Here is a 16191-nt window from a genome sequence, read left to right on the forward strand (position 1 = left end):
GTCAGGTTACACCAGAGTCAGTGGGAGGGAGGCTCCTTTCCCAGAGGCTGGAAGGGGCTGGAGGTTTCCTTCCACCCTCCCAGGTTTTTGGCTGGGACTCCCCTCTGTCATAATAAAAAGACAGTTTAACAGGAGAAAAATAACAGTTTACCAACCTGTATACCTCCTGTCTATGAGAGGGACCCAGAAAAGCTCAGCAACTTCCCCAAATGCTGAAGTCAGCACCTAAATGCCATCTGAGCTCAAGATGAGAGGCTGCGGTGGGCAGGAGAGGCCTCCTTGGGGAAGTTACCCCGAAAAGCACAGAAACAGGGTGGTTTCCTGCAGAGGTCATCCTTGCCGCCTCCACCCATGAAAGTTTCCAGGAAATGCGGTCGCCCCCTGGTCGCTCAGTCGTGCCCGACTCTTCGTGACCCCACGGACTGCAGCCCACCAGGCTCCTGTGTCCATGAGATTTTCCAGGCAAGGATACTGGAGTGGGTTGCCATTTCCTTCTCCAGGGGATCTTCCCAACCCAGGGATCGAACCTGGGTCTCCTGCACTGCAGGCAGACTCTTTACCAACTGAGCTACAATGGAAGCCCCCTGGTACAATAGGGTCACCCTTACAGGGAGGTTTGCCTTGTTCATTAAATGTCTCTCGTAGGCTGACTTCTACTCAGCCTCAGAATTAAAAATAACCAGTTAAAATAATCAATGTACCAAAGAGGCTTGTTTGGGGTTATGAGTTCTACTTCCCTTAACACCCGAGTCAGGCCCTGTGTTAGCCACATCCCCTTCCCTATTTAGGGATGTGGTCTGGGGACCCTTCCCCAGCCTGGGGGTCTCAGGCCCAAGCCTGCTGCCGCGCCCACTGTCCCCACTCGGGCCCCTGCCAGGCCCCACTCAGCCTCACCCCAGGGCCCAGAGGAGCCCCGCCCCCACCGCCAGCCCCCCAGCCGCACAGGCCTCCCCTCTGAGGGGCACTGGCCCCCCAGTCCTGAGTCCCCGCTCCAGGTGGGGTTTGGGTCCTTCCTGGTTGCAGGTCAGCACCCAGCAGCCCGTGTGGCCTGCCCCCCCTCATTTCTCATGGGACCTGGGGTGGCTCCAGAGGGAGCCGGCATGCTGGCAGGACAGTTCCTGGGCTTGGGGCTGTGCCCCCTCCTTAGGGACAGGGTGGGTTGGCTCTGTGGCCAGGCCTCCGCTCTCTTCAGACTTCTTGAAAAGAGCCAGTCATTTTACCAGCAAAAACGTTTACACACAGGAATAACAGATAACTGCAATTCAGGACAAGAAAGTCATAGCAAAAACTGTAAACACATTCGGGAAACAAAGGGGAAGATGTTACTCTGTAGAGAAAAAGGAAGCAGTTGAAGGGGCCGCTATGAGCAAAGTCCATCAGAGAGACGCGGCGAGCAGGGTGCTGGCGGTTCCTGTGGCTGAGCTGCAAGGACTCTCGTCGGCCGGAGTTGTTGTTGGCGTGCGGAAGCACCCCCTTCTCCTCTGGGTTCTCTTGGCTGGTCTAAGAATTAAGTTGTCATAAGACAATTAGGACAGAATCACACAGAAGTTTAGCAACATGTACACATGGGAGAGACCCAGGAGAACTGAATCACCATCGAAATGGCCAAGACCCTCACCTTAAACACCATCTTCAACTAAAGACAAGGGAAGATGCTGGGGTAGGCTTTCATGACTTGAAGGGGGAAACTGACCTGGAAATAGAAAAGCAAATGTTTGGGAAGCAAATGTTCACTGGGCCAGGCAGGGACACAGACTGGACTCTGATCTCCAACAAACCCTTTATCCAAATTATTTCAGGCTGTTATGGGAGGCAACAATAAAAGCTTCCCAAATCTTCTGTTTCATTTTCTTTTTTAAAAATCAGCCTAAATTAATCCTTATGCCAAAGAGAAACATTTGGGATAGTAAATTCTGCTCCTCTCCAGTGGGCACTATCATTACAGATGTTACAAGAAAACCAGAACCAACCTTTCGGCCAACCCAGTATGTCCTTGTGGAAGCCCCCAGCTCTCCTCGGGCTGTGCACAGGCTTCTCGTCACGTTTTCTTTGAGCCAAGGGACAAACTCTCCGGGCAAAGCTGGAACCATGTGTGCCTCCTGGAAGTTTCTGGTTAAGGTGTTACGGAGGCTCGATGACCAGCAAGAGGCCTCTGATCCCTCATGAGGAGAAAGCAGAAGGTAAACGCAGCAAGCGCACACCGCCCTTTACCCTCCAGCTGCCCGCAAAGGCTTTGCCCAAGCACAGACGCCGCTGCCAACTGTCCCCTTTGAGGGGTACTGAGGGGTGCTCGTGAGCTGTAGCTTCTGCAGACCCTCGGGTCAGAAGAGAGGCGTCAGCATCAATCAACCAAGGCTACCTCAAATTATGGGTGTCCCAAAGCTGACAAATAGCCCGATTTACATGGATTGCCCTTCAGTTATCTTACAGATCTTGTTTTTCCATCCAGAGATAGATTGCTTTGAAGCAAGGAATGGGGCATGGAATTAATTAAGGAATCTGAGCCCAAGTTGGAGTTGGGACAGGCCTGCAGGCTAAGCTTTCTCGCCCTCAGTGCATCAGTGGTGACCCCAAACAGGAAGACATGTCCCTCTACACCTCCAACAGGAAGGCCTCTCCCCTTCCCACCCAGCAGGAGGAAGCAGGTTTCTCTCTGCCGCCCCCCACCCCACCAACAGCCCAGCCAGAGACCTCAGAGGCCCAGCCCCCGGAAACCTCGTTACTTTGCACCGCGGCTCCTCCAATGGACTCTGGTCACCCCCGCCCCTCCCATCTCCCCCTTCTCCCTCTGTCCAGGTTCTCTGGGTTTCCGTGTGTCCCACCATGGTTTGCATATCCTGAGTTGCATTTCCTCTGCTATTCCTGAGTAAACCTGTCTCTGCTGGTGCTGACTGGAAAAAAAGGCACAAACTAAATGTTGAGAATTATGTTTTATTTGGCAGATGAAACTGAGGCCTTAAGCCTGGGACAAAGCCTCTCTGAAGATAAGGGAGGAGCCAGGACATATAGGAGTTTTGCAACAAAAGCCAAGTAGTCAGAACATCAAAAGATTACTGTTACTTAAAGAAAAAGCAGACATCTTAAGTGATGATTTAGTGCTGTTCTATGAGTGCGAAGATGCAAGTGTCTGGGCTCACTGGAATCATTCCTCTGGCTGCACCTCAGCTCTCTGGGGCAGGGTCCCGCGCTTCCCCATCCAGAGTCCCCTCAGAAGGGCGGCTGTGGTGGCCAAGGGCTTGTCCACAAATCCTTGTTTACTGCTGTGGCAGGCGGCATTCTATGCCTGCAAGCTTCTCCTGCACTTTCAATTCTTGACCTACAGAGTACGCTGTGTAGTTCATATTTATTGAATTCCAATATTCATTAGTTTTGTAAGTTTTTCTTGGGCAATAAAAGTACCCTAGAAACTATAAACCATGTTGCCTGCCTAATGGACACCTGGCTGTTTGACCCATCTGGGTCTTGGGCAGACTAGGGAGCGAGATGCAAGTGTGGTGGGGAGGCCGCCCTGCACCCCCTGGGCCCCGAGGCGGTCAGTGTCTGGTCGTCTCCCACGACGGGGTTGGTGGAGGTTTTCCTCCCTGCTGGGCCAATTCCAGAGTCCCCCCAGCCAGCCCCACGGCGTGGCTCTTACCCCGAAGCCGCTGACCCCACGTAAGGACAGTCCAGCGCCACCCGATTCCGTGTCTATCGCGCCTCGAGGTAGGGGGGTGACTGCTGGGGTGGGGCCACCCGTTGCCCGGTGGCCACACTGAGAGCTAGACTTGGGTCCGGGCCCCGCGTGAAGTCACGGTTGGCGCCACGCTGCCCTCTGTCATCTGTCGTTGCTTTTGTCGTTCTGTGGCTCTTTACCTTCACTTTGTGCGCTAAGTAACTCAGTCGTGTTCAGCTCTTTGTGACCCTGTGGCCTGTAGCCCTCCAGGCTCCGCTGCCCGTACAATTTCCCAGGCAAGAGCTGGAGTAGGTAGCCATTCCCTTCTCCAGGGGATCTTCCTGACCCAGAGATCGAACCCAGGTCTCCTGCACTGCAAGCAGATTCTCTACCCTCTGAGCCACCAGGGATTGTCTTTGTACTTTTTAGCTGGTGTCTATCTTCACTGATACATGCAAAACTTATCTGCTCAATTTTTAACACCAGAGGCACTGAGAAGCTCATACAGTAGACATGAGGCCACATGTCCCAGAGCTGCAGCCAGTTCCTGCCCACATCCGGGGCTGGCCTCTCCATCACCAGGAACATGTGCCAGTTATGGAAAACCACACAGAAAAATAGTGGGGTGGAGAATTCTCGAAGCCCATCTCTCCACAAAAGCAGGAAAAACTTTGCAAAAAATTTCAGAATCAACATTTTCAGCCTCTGAAAGTAGAGAGAGTCTTGCAGAAATCAGAGGAGTGCTTAATCAAGAAAAAATAGTGTACTTTCAGCACAGGGCTGTGTGGCATTTTAACTTACCCTGGTTCCATCCCTCATGTCTAAGCTCCGTGGCAGCCTCGCAGACAGCAACCTGTAATCTATTTCAGACTCTCGCCAAAGTCTGAAGAGGCAGGGGCACTTCCTAACTCATTCTCTGAGGCCAGAATCACCCAGACACCAAAGTCAGAGAGAGAGACTACAGAGAAAAACAAAGACCAATATCCCTTATGAGTATAGGTTTAAAATCCTCGTCAAGTTCTAGCAAACTGAATCCAATATTACATATACACCACGACTGTTACCAGCTGGGCTGGAGCCAAACTCAAGGTCAGCTGCTCATTACTCCATGTTTGGCAGACAGACAAGTTTTGTTGGTTGCAGAAGCAAGATGCTTTATTCAGGAACCTGGCAACCTGGGGAGATGGCAGACTGGTGTCCCCCAAACCACTTCTGAGTTGCCGATCAGGGCAAGAGCTTTTAAAGGAAAGCGTCGAGGGTTTGCAGGTGGTGGCTACGTGCAGAGCAGCACAGTCAGCTCTGACCAGCATCCTGAAATTGTGGTGCAGGCTCTGGTGAGCATCATCTTATTTGGAGTGAAGTGAATCTTCAGCTCCAGGGTCGAGTTGTTCTTGTTTTCTTGAGCGCAGGTTTTGGAAGTGTGCCACATGGAGCAACTTATGTCATTTCTACAGCCTGGTCATCATGCAGTTAGCTTTTTCCCTCTGGTGGCAGTTTTCAGTTCAGTTCAGTTCTGAGTCAGGTCCAACTCTTTGCGACCCCATGGACTGCAGCACGCCAGGCCTCCCTGTCCATTATCAACTCCCGGAGGTTACTCAAACTCATGTCCATCGAGTCAGTGATGTCATGCAACCATCTCACCTGCTGTTTTCCCCTTCTCCTCCGGCCTTCAATCTTTCCCAGAATCAGGGTCTTTTCTACTGAGTCAGTTCTTTCCATCAGGTGGACAAAGTATTGGAATTTCAGCTTCAGCATCAGTCCTTCCAATGTATATTCAGGACTGATTTCCCTTAGGATGGACTGGTTGGATCTCCTTGCAGTCCAAGGGACTCTCAAGAGTCTTCTCCCAATACCACAGTTCAAAAGCATCAGTTCTTCAGCACTCAGCTTGCTTTATGGTCCAACTCTCACATCCATACATGACTACTGGAAAAACAATAGTTTTGACAAGATGGACCTTTGTTGGCCAAGTAAGGTCTTTGCTTCTTAATATGCTGTCCTGGTTGAACATAGCTTTTCTTCCAAGGAGCAAGCATCTTTTAATTTCATGGCTGCAGTCACCATCTGCAGTGATTTTGGAGCCCTAAAAACTAAAGTCTCTCACTGTTTTCATTGTTTCCCCATCTATTTGCCATGAAGTGATTGGACCATATGCCATGATCTTAGTTTTCTGAATGTTGAGCTTTAAGCCAACTTTTTCACTCTAACTTTCACCAAGAGGCTTTTTAGTTCTTTGCTTTCTGTCATAAGGGTGGTGTTATCTGCGTATCTGAGGTTATTGATATTTCTCCTGGCAATTTTGATTCCAGCTTGTCCTTCAGCCAGCCTGGCATTTCTCATGATGTACTCTGCATGTAAGTTAAATAAGCAGGGTGACAATATACAGCCTTGACGTACTCCTTTCCCAATTTGGAACCAGTCCACTGTTCCATGTCCAGTTCTAACTGTTGCTTCTTGATCTGCATACAGATTTCTCAGGAGTCAGGTCAGGTGGTCTGGTATTCCTCTTTTGAAGAATTTTCCACAGTTTATTGTAATCCACAAAGTCAAAGGCTTTGGCATAGTCAATAAAGCAGTAGATGTTTTTCTGTAATTCTCCTGCTTTTGTGATGATCCAGTGGATGGTGGCAATTTGACCTCTGGTTCCTCTGCCTTTTCTAAATCCAGCTTGAACATCTGAAAGTTTACATTTCACATACTGTTGAAGCCTGGCTTGGAGAATTTTGAGCATTACTTTACTAGCGTGTGAGATGAGTGCAATTGTGCGGTAGTTTGAGCATTCTTTGGCATTGCCTTTCTTTAGGATTGGAATGAAAACTGACCTGTTCCAGTCCTGTGGCCACTGCTGAGTTTTCCAAATTTGCTGGCATATTGAGTGAAGCACTTTCACAGCATCATCTTTCAGGATTTGAAATAGCTCAACTGGAATTCCATCACCTCCACTAGCTTTGTTCATAGTGATGCTTCCTAAGGCCCACTTGACTTTGAACTACAGGATGTCTGGCTCTAAGTAACTGATCACACCATCACGGTTATCTGGGTCATGAAGATCTTTTCTATATAGTTCTGTGTGTTCTTGCCACCTCTTCTTAATATCTTCTGCTTCTGTTAGGCCCATAGCATTTCAATGTTCCCTTGGTATCTCTAATTTTCTTGAAGAGATCTCTAGTCTTTCCCATTCTATTGTTTTTGTCTATTTCTTTGCATTAATCACTGGGGAAGGCTTTCTTATCTTCTTGCTATTCTTTGGAACTCTGCATTCAGATGGGCATATCTTTCCTTTTCTCCTTTGCCTTTCACTTCTATTCTTTTCTCAGCTATTTGTAAGGCCTCCTCAGACAACCATTTTGCCTTTTTGCATTTCTTTTTCTTGGGGATGGTCTTGATCACCGCCTCCTGTACAATGTCACGAACCTCCATCCATAGTTCTTTAGGCACTCTGTCTATCAGATCTAATCCCTTGACTCTATTTGTCGTTTCCGCTGTATCATAAGGGATTTGATTTAGGTCATACTTGAATGGTCTGGTGGTTTTCCCTACTTTCTTCAATTTAAGTCTGAATTTTGCAATAAGGAGTTCATGATCTGAGCCATAGTCAGCTCCTGGTCTTGTTTTTGCTGACTGTATAGAGCTTCTCCATCTTTGGCTGCAAAGAATATAATCAGTCTGATTTCAGTGTTGACCATCTGGTGATGTCCATGTGTAGAGTCTTCTCTGTGTTGTTGGAAGAGGGTGTTTGCTGTGACCAGTGTGTTCCCTTACAAACTCTGTTAGCCTTTGCCTTGCTTCATTTTGTACTCCAAGGCCAAGTTTGCCTGTTACTCCAGGTATCTCTTAACCTCCTACTTTTGCATTCCAGTCCCCTATAATGAAATGGACATCTTTTTTGAGTGTTAGTTCTAGAATGTGTTAAAGGTCTTCATAGAACTTTTCAACTTCAGCTTCTTCAGCATTACTGGTCCAGGCATAGACTTGGATTACTGTGGTATTGAATGGTTTGCCTTGGAGACAAACAGATCATTCTGTCATTTTTGAGATTGCATCCAAGTACTGCATTTTGGACTCTTGTTGACTATGATAGCTACTCCCTTTCTTCTAAGGGATTCTTGCCCACAGTAGTAGAAGGCAATGGCACCCAACTCCAGTACTCTTGCCTGGAAAATCCCATGGACGGAGGAGCCTGGTAGGCTGCAGTCCATGGGGTCGCTAAGAGTCGGACACAACTGAGCGACTTCACTTTCACTTTTCACTTTCATGCATTGGAGGAGGAAATGGCATTGTTGTTCTTGCCCAGAGAATCCCATGGACAGAGGAGCCTGGTGGGCTGCCGTCTGTGGGGTCACACAGAGTCGGACACGACTGAAGCAACTTAGCAGCAGCAGTAGATACAATGGTCTGCTGCTGCTAAGTCGCTTCAATCGAGTCCAACTGTGTGCGACCCCATAGACGGCAGCCCACCAGGCTTCCCTGTCCCTGGGATTCTCCAGGCAAGAACACTGGAGTGGGGTGCATTTCCTTCTCCAATGCATGAAAGTGAAAAGTGAAAGTGAAGTTGCTCAGTCGTGTCCGACTCTTCGTCTGCAACCCCATGGACTGCAGCCTACCAGGCTCCTCCATCCATGGGATTTTCCAGGCAAGAGTACTGGAGTGGGGTGCCATTGCCTTCTCCAGATACAATGGTCAGCTGAGCTAAATTCACCCATTCCAGTCCGTTTTAGTTCACTGAATCCTAAAATATCTATGTTCACTCTTCCATCTTTTTTTGACCACTTCCAATTTACCTTTGAGAGTCAGTTCCTAGGCAGGTTGATAAGGAGTCTAGGGGTCCCCAAGGAGAGAAGAGTCTGGAATTCTCAAGGAGGAAGAAAGAACAAACTTTTTTCCTTCTCTACATTCCTTAGGATTATATAACAATAATGTGTCCTGCCTGAAGACAGTCTCTGGATTAAATCTTCTGGCTAATTCTGTTATCTTAAAATGTAAATAATGGGAGTAGGTCTGGTGAGGTCTTTACAACCTCCAGACATTCTTTGGATTCATTGGAGAGTATATAACTTCATTGCTAACATTAGCAAGGGGTACTCTTTCTGCCCCCTTCTGATGCCTATGTCAGAAGCTTTCTCTATCTCCTTTATACTTTGATAAAATTTTATTACACAAAAGCTCTGAGCGAATCCCGGTGTCTTCGCGTGATTCAACAACAACCTTTCACCTTGATTCATGGCCCTAACATTCCAGGCAATATTGCTCTTTACAGCATCAGACTTTACTTCCATCACCTGTCACATCCACAACTGGGTGTTGTTTTTCCTTTGGCTCCATCTCTTCATTCTTTCTGGAGTTATTTCTCCCCTGATCTCTAGTAGCATACTGGGCACCTACTGACCTGGGGAGTTCATCTTTCAGTGTCCTATCTTTTTGCCTTTCTGTACTGTTCGTGGGGTTCTCAAGGCAAGGATACTGATGTGGTTTGCCCTTCCCTTCTCCAGTTTAGTGTTAGTATCTGTGAAACAACCAAGGAGTGTGCAACAGACACTGCTATCTGTGTCCTTCCGGAGGAACTAAAGATTCTGTGACAGGTAGGTGATGGCTGAGTCACTGTTTAAATTGTTACCTGCTTTTCTGGCCCAACTGCTATTATTTTTATCACTACATAGTCACATCTTTTAGATTAATTCTTGAACCAGGCTTTTATGACTAACGCCTTTTTCTACAAATAAGAATCAGGTCACGTGGAGGGACCTTTGTACCTGGGAGAGCCCCTGCAGGTTCCTGCTGGGTTTCATGACCAAGAGGGATTTATTCCAGAAATGCAACCATGGTTTAAGAATACAAGTCAATTAATAAAGTCAAAGTACTTAATACATGGTCCTAATAAATGAAGAAAAAACACTATGTGATTATCACAATTACTGCAGACAAAGCCTCCGACAAAAATCCAACAACATTTCATTTTAGAAGCGTTTCAAAAGGAAAAAGCACTTCTTTAACTTGATAAAGGACATCTACACAAAAGGTACAGCTCACATCATACATAAAGGTGAATGACTGAAAGCTTCTCGAACCTGTAGACCGCTTTGGGAAGCATATGGTCATTTTCACAATATTGGTTCTTCCAGTCCAGGAACGTGCTGTATCTCTCTGCCTCTTTACGTCGTTTTTTCTTTCTTTCATCAGTGCCGTATAGTTTTCTGCTACAGGTCTTTTGTCTCTTTAGGTAGGTTTATTCCTAGGTATTTTGTTGTTGTTGTTGCTGTGGTGAATGGGATTGGTCCCTTAATTTCTCTTTCAGATTTTTTGTTGTGTATAGTGTATAGGAATGTATCCTTATCAAATTGCTGATGGCATTTTCCACAGAACTAGAACAAAAATTTTACAATTTGTTTAGTAACACAAAAGACCCCAAACAGCCAAAGCAATCTTGAGAAACAAAACAGAACTAGAGGAATCAGGCTTCCTCCAGGTGATTCCTTCCTGTAGGAATTCCTTCCTGGAGGAATCTGACTTCAGACTATACTGCAAAGTTACTGTAATCAAGACAGTATGGTACCAGCACAAAAACAGAAGCATAGACCAATGAAGCAGGGTAGAAAGCTCAGAGATAAACCCACACACCAGTGGGCACCTTATCCTTGACAAAGGGGCAAAAATATACAATGGAGAAAAGACAGCCTCTTCGATAAATGGTGCTGAGAAACCTGGACAGCTACATGTGAAAAATGAGATGAGAACGCCTCCTGGCCTCCCTACTGGCCCCAGAGGGAAGTCTCTGCGTGCGTGGGGCTGCAGTGACCTGTCGCTGATTGGTGGCCCCTCCCCAGGCCCAGCATGTGCCTGTCATGGCAGAGGGCACTCCTGGCAGCTGGCTCGAGGTGGTCCTGGTGGTGGCAGTCCAGCTGGGGCAGCAGGTGCTGGAGTGCCGGTGGTGCTGGGGTCCGTGGGGCCTCTGGCGGGCCGTGCAGTTGGAGCAGGAGGACTTGGGGATGGTGGGCATGAACTGCATGGAATTCTGCTGGGGCAAGGCCATGGCCCTCATCTTTGTGGGCGGCGTGCCCCAGGGTGGCACCATGCTGGACGCCCGTGCCAATGCACTGGGGAGAGGAGACCACATCATCCCCCACGTGCTGGCTGTGCACCAGGCCTGGTCCAAGTGAGGCTGAGAGAAGCTACAGCCGGATGAGGCAGGCATGACAGGCAAGGTGCTGGACACCGCCATGCAGGCCTTCATCCTGGAGGTGATCACCTAGCACCAGGAGCCAGCCTGCATCCTCTGCGACAAAGACTCCTTTCCCCTCAAGTCCTACATCAGCCTGTTGGCCTCTTCCCCAACTCCAAGTTCCTGCTGGTGGTGCAGGACAGCCTCTGTGTTCTCCCTGGTCACCCACAAGGTCACCATCGCTGGCTTCAAGCCTAGCAGCTACCACGACTGCCTCACCAAGTGGAGCAGGCCATCGAGGCGATGTATGCCCCAAGCATGGAGGAGGCAAGGACAAGTGCCTGCCATGTCCTATGAGCAACTGGTTCTGTACCCTTCGCGCTCCCTCAAGCTCATCCTCTGCAGCAACAGCATCCTATATCAGGACCACCTCATCTGCAAGCCCTGCAGCCCAAGTCCAAGATTGAGCTCCATATACCAGGTCCTCAAGCCTGTGAACCTGGAAGCTCTCTCCAAGTGGACTGGCCACATTCCTGGGGATGTGTTGAGGGACATGGGCTAGATGGCCCCCATGCTGGCCCAGCTCATCTATGACCCCTATGCAAACCCACCCAATTACTACGACCCCAGCCCCACCCCACAGTCATCAACCACACACACCAGGTCCTGAAACAGGGACTACAAAACACCGGTCAGTCTGAAAGGCTACTTTCAGGTAGACAAGAACAGCACCTCTTCCCACCTAAGAAGCTCGTGATTTCCAGATCTCTGCAAATGGCTTTGTTGCCAGGAGAAACTGCATTAGAGTGGAAACTGGACCTTTAATCCAAGCATATTATTTGCTGTTATATTAATCACCAAAACAGGACTCCTCATGAGGAAGGTATATGCATATGTTTGCAAAAGCTGAATTATTGAAAACTTACCTCTTCACACTCTATCTTAGGACCGTCTGGGGTACAGAACCAAGAGTGTGGAAGTAGTCTGGTTTTTGAAACTTTGGTATTTTGCATTTTTCCCCTTGAAAACTTGTTTTAAGAAGTGGATTTGCAGGACTGCCTTGGTGGCTTTGCCTGCAGGGACAAGGCCCACCACCTGTGCCTCTCCTGTAGACTCTTATTTTTTAATTCAAAGAATCCAATTAAGAATTTAACATATGAGGTCTTCTTTGATTCTCCTTTTCTCTTTGGTTGACTCAGTTTCACAGAAGAACTATATATATATAATTTGAATAAACTGAATGGGGGGAAAAAAACAGTTCCCAGCACCATACACAAAAATAAACTCAAAATGGATTAAAGACCTAAATGTAAGGCCAGAAACTATAAAAACTCTTAGAAGAAAACATAGACAGAACACTCTGATATAAATCGCAGCAAGATTTTCCTTGAGCCACCTCCTAGAGTAATGGAAGTAAAAGCAAAACCAACAAACAAATGGGACCAACAGTTAGAACTGGACATGAAACAACAGACTGGCTCAAAATTGGGAAAGGAGTACAACAAGGCTGCATATTGTCACCCTGCTTATTAAATCATATCCAGAGTACATCATGCAAAATGCCAGACTGCATTAATCACAAGCTGGAATCAGGATTGCCAGGAGAAACATCAACAGCCTCAGATATGCAGGTGATACAACTCTAAAGGCAGAAAGTGAAGAGGAACTGAGGAGCCTCTGGATGACCGCTAAAGAGGAGAGTGAAAAAGCTGGCTTAAAACTCAACAATAAAAAGCTAAGATCATGGCACCCAATTCCAACACTTCAAGTAAATAGAAGGGGGAAAATTGGAAGAAGTGACAGATTTCATTTTTGGGGAGGCTCCAAAATCACTGCAGATGGTGATTGCAGCCATGAAATTAAAAGACGCTTACTCCTTGGAAGGAAAGTTATGACCAACCTAGACAGCGTATTAAAAAGCAGAGACATTACTTTGCCAACAAAGGTCCGTCTAGTTAAGACTATGGTTTTTCCAGTAATCATGTATGGATTTGAGAATTGGACTATAAAGAAAGCTGATCGGTGAAGAATTGATGCTTTTGAACTGTGGTGTTGCAGAAGACTCTTGAGGGTCCCTTGGACTGCAAGGAGATCCAAACAGTCCATCCTAAAGGAGATCAGTCCCAGGTGTTCATTGGAAGGACTGATGCTGAAGCTGAAACTCCAATACTTTGGCCACCTAACGCAAAGAGCTGACTCATTGGAAATGACCCTGATGCTGGGAAAGATTGAAGGCAGGAGGAGAAGGGGACGACAGAGGATGAGATTGTTAACTGGCATCACGGACTCAACAGACATGAGTTTGAGTGAACTCTGGGAGTCGGTGATGGACAGCCTGGTGTGCTGCAGTCCATGGGGTCACAAAGAGTTGGACACGACTGAGCAAATGAACTGAACTGAACTGAACCTTCTGACTAATCTTGTTATCTTGAAACTTGTATATTGTGGGAGTGGGTCTGGTAAGAGCTTTCTATTGTTAGTTCTAACCTTGTTAATTTAAGATGCATGTTGTGAGAGTGGGTCTGATAAGAGTATACAAGGCCTTGGTAAGACTTGCAGGGGGGCACTCTCCGCCCGCTTCTGATTCTATGTCCGAAGGGTTCTCTGTCCCTTTTCAGGGCTTCCCTGGTGGTTCAGATGGTAAAGCGTCTGCCAGCAATGCAGGAAACCTGGGTTTGATCCCTAGGTCGGGAAGATCCCCTGGAGAAGCAAATGGCAACCCACTCCAGTGTTCTGGCCTGGAAAATTCCATGGACAGAGGAGCCTGGTAGGCTACAGTCCATGGGGTTGCAAAGAGTTGGACACGACTGAGCGACTTCAGTTTCTTTCACTTTCATACTTTAATAAAACTCTGATACACAAAAGCTCTTGAGTTATGAAGCCTGGCCCTTGGTCCCGAAGCTAAATCTTCTTTGGAGATCAAGAATCCGACACCATTCACCACAAGCTATCAGGTAGCTAGTGAGAAATCTGCGCGACACAGGGAGCTCAGCCTGGGCTCTGAGATGACCTGGAGCAGGGGGATGGGGGTGGGGGAGGTTCAGGAGGGAGGAGACACGCGCGTACTCGTAGCTGATTCCTGCAGCTGTACAGCAGAACCCAACGTAACGTGGTAAAGCAATTGTCCTCCAGTTAAAAATACTAATAATAAAAAAGACTGAAAGCTTCCGCTGAGATCAGAAACAAGATGAAGCTGTTGCTTAAATCCGGCATCATTCTGAGGGCTCTGAGAAAGGCAGTGAGACAGAAAATGCAAAGGGAGGGGACACGCAGCTCAGAAGTGAAGCGCCTTGGGAACATCTCCACACGCAGATGACGCGACTGTGTGTAGAAAATCCTGTGAGAACCACAAAAGTCTATTAAAGAGATTAGCAAAGTTGCAGGTGACAAAATCAACGTCCAAAAATCACTAGCAATGATTAACCTAATGATTATAATTAAGAAAACAATTCCATTTGTAATAGTGTTTTTGAAATACTTGGTAAATATTTACCCAAGTAGGTGTTTGACTTGTATGCCGAAAACTACAGATCACCGCTGAAAGGAATTAGAAAAGCCTAAATAAACGAAAAGACACCTATGCTCACAGACCTGAGCTCTTAGGCAACACTCCACAAATGACCTTCAGTTTCAACACAATCAGTATCAAAATTCCCACAGTTTTTATTTTATTTTTTCCAGAAATGGATAGGCTGATCCTAAAATCCACATGGAATTGTCAGGCCAAAACAATCTTGAAAAAGAATAACAGAGTTAGGGGCTCATGATTGCTTCCTGATTCAAAATTCACTACAAAGCTGCAGTCGTCGAGGCGCTGTGCTCCTGGCGTAAGACACACACGTGGGCTGTGGGACCGAAACTCGAGTCCATGATAAACTCATACGTAGACGGTCAAGAGAGGCGACCAGGCTGCCAGGACTGTTCACAGCTGGTGCAGGTGCGGGTGTCCACATGGAGAGGGAAGAAGCTGGACCCTTGCCTCACAGTTCATACAAAACTCATGGATGCAGTGAGACAGGCCGTGACCTGGGGCCTCTTGATACAGGGCTTATACCTGGACCAACTCGTCCTAGAGCAACAAAGGAACTAGAAGGGACTCAGAGAGACCGCGTGCATGGGCACCTGGGGCCAGGAATGGGACTAAGAGAGACCGCGTGCATGGGCACCTGGGGCCAGGAATGGGACTAAGAGAGACCGCGTGCATGGGCACCTGGGGCCAGGAATGGGACTAAGAGAGACCGCGTGCATGGGCACCTGGGGCCAGGAATGGACATGAAGACACAAAAAGGCTGGAACACAACGGCCCGTGCAAAAGCTGCGCCCTCCCACGAGCCCCGCGCGCAGAGCCAGCAACGGGGCAGGCCGTCGAAGCCCCCCGCAGGCCGGCCCACCCACCGGTCCACACCCTCACCCACCGAAGGGACCAGCTCGCCCCATCTGGGGGCGAACATGGGCCCCTGTTGCTTGTGTTCGCTCCCTCCTCCTGAAGCAGGGGCCCCAGTAAAGCCATGCCTCGATTCCTCGTCTGGCCGTGTATCAATTTCTACAATTAAAGAGTCCAGGAACCCGGGTTGGCAACAGCAGGACCTAGAATAAAAGCTGAGCCGCAAACGGTTAGAAAGAAAGACAGCGTGACTTTGGATCGGGCAATGGCCCCTTAACTACATGACAAGCAACTAAAGAAAACAGAGATAAATTGTAGTTTGCCAAATTAAAAATGTTTGTGCCTCAAAGGACACTCAAGAAGGTGAAAAGACAATCTAAAAAATGGGAGAGAGTTTGGAATTCATGTATCTGACGAGGGACTAGTATTCAGCATATGAAAGAACTGCAATTCAACAACAGCAAGACCCACAGACCAAGGAGTCAGTGGACAAAGGCCAGAGCAGACATTTTCCGAAGACACGTGAACAGCTGGTGAGCAGAAGCCACGCTCGGCACCGCTGGCGGGCAAGGACGTGCCCATAAACCACCACCAAGGGGACAGCTGCTGTGGTTTTATACGACCCAGCGCTTCCACTCCAAGATGCAGACCGAAGAGAACTGAAATCTGTGGATAGAGAAAACCTTGACCACAAATGTTTCTAAGCATTATTCATAATAGCCAAAAACTGGAAATAGTCCAATGTCCATAGGTTGATGAAGAAAGAAAAAAAATATGGTATCCTCTTACAGTACCACATTAACCAGCCGTAAAGAAGTGGCGTTCTGACACAGCCTACAGCATGTTTCAGAACGCTATGCTCAGTGAAATACTACAGAAACAAAAGGCACATAATTTATATGAAACACCCCGAAGAGGAGAACCCATGCTGAGAGAGCAGACTGGTGTTTGAAGGAAGAGATGAGTTGAAGGGACGAGGGAGGACCACCTAAAGGGAAG

The 16191-nt window shown here is 47.8% G+C and overlaps 1 protein-coding gene, 1 long non-coding RNA gene and 1 pseudogene across 2 annotated transcripts in view; 2 read left to right on the plus strand and 1 right to left on the minus strand.

The window, feature by feature from the left end:
* NBAS (NBAS subunit of NRZ tethering complex) overlaps positions 1-16191 on the plus strand; it is a gene marked incomplete in the record, with an annotated part of 468052 nt that overhangs the window by 240731 nt on the left and 211130 nt on the right.
* Positions 124-8000, minus strand: LOC112448823 (uncharacterized). The gene is made up of 3 exons (XR_003037253.2): positions 1971-8000; positions 1619-1693; positions 124-1500 (listed from the first exon to the last, which is right to left on the minus strand). It is a non-coding gene; the product is annotated as an uncharacterized lncRNA (long non-coding RNA).
* LOC132346619 (protein-tyrosine sulfotransferase 2-like) lies at positions 8742-16101 on the plus strand (annotated as a pseudogene).

The sequence above is a fragment of the Bos taurus genome, chromosome 11 (genome assembly GCF_002263795.3).
Source record: "Bos taurus isolate L1 Dominette 01449 registration number 42190680 breed Hereford chromosome 11, ARS-UCD2.0, whole genome shotgun sequence".
Taxonomy (NCBI): domain Eukaryota; kingdom Metazoa; phylum Chordata; class Mammalia; order Artiodactyla; family Bovidae; genus Bos; species Bos taurus.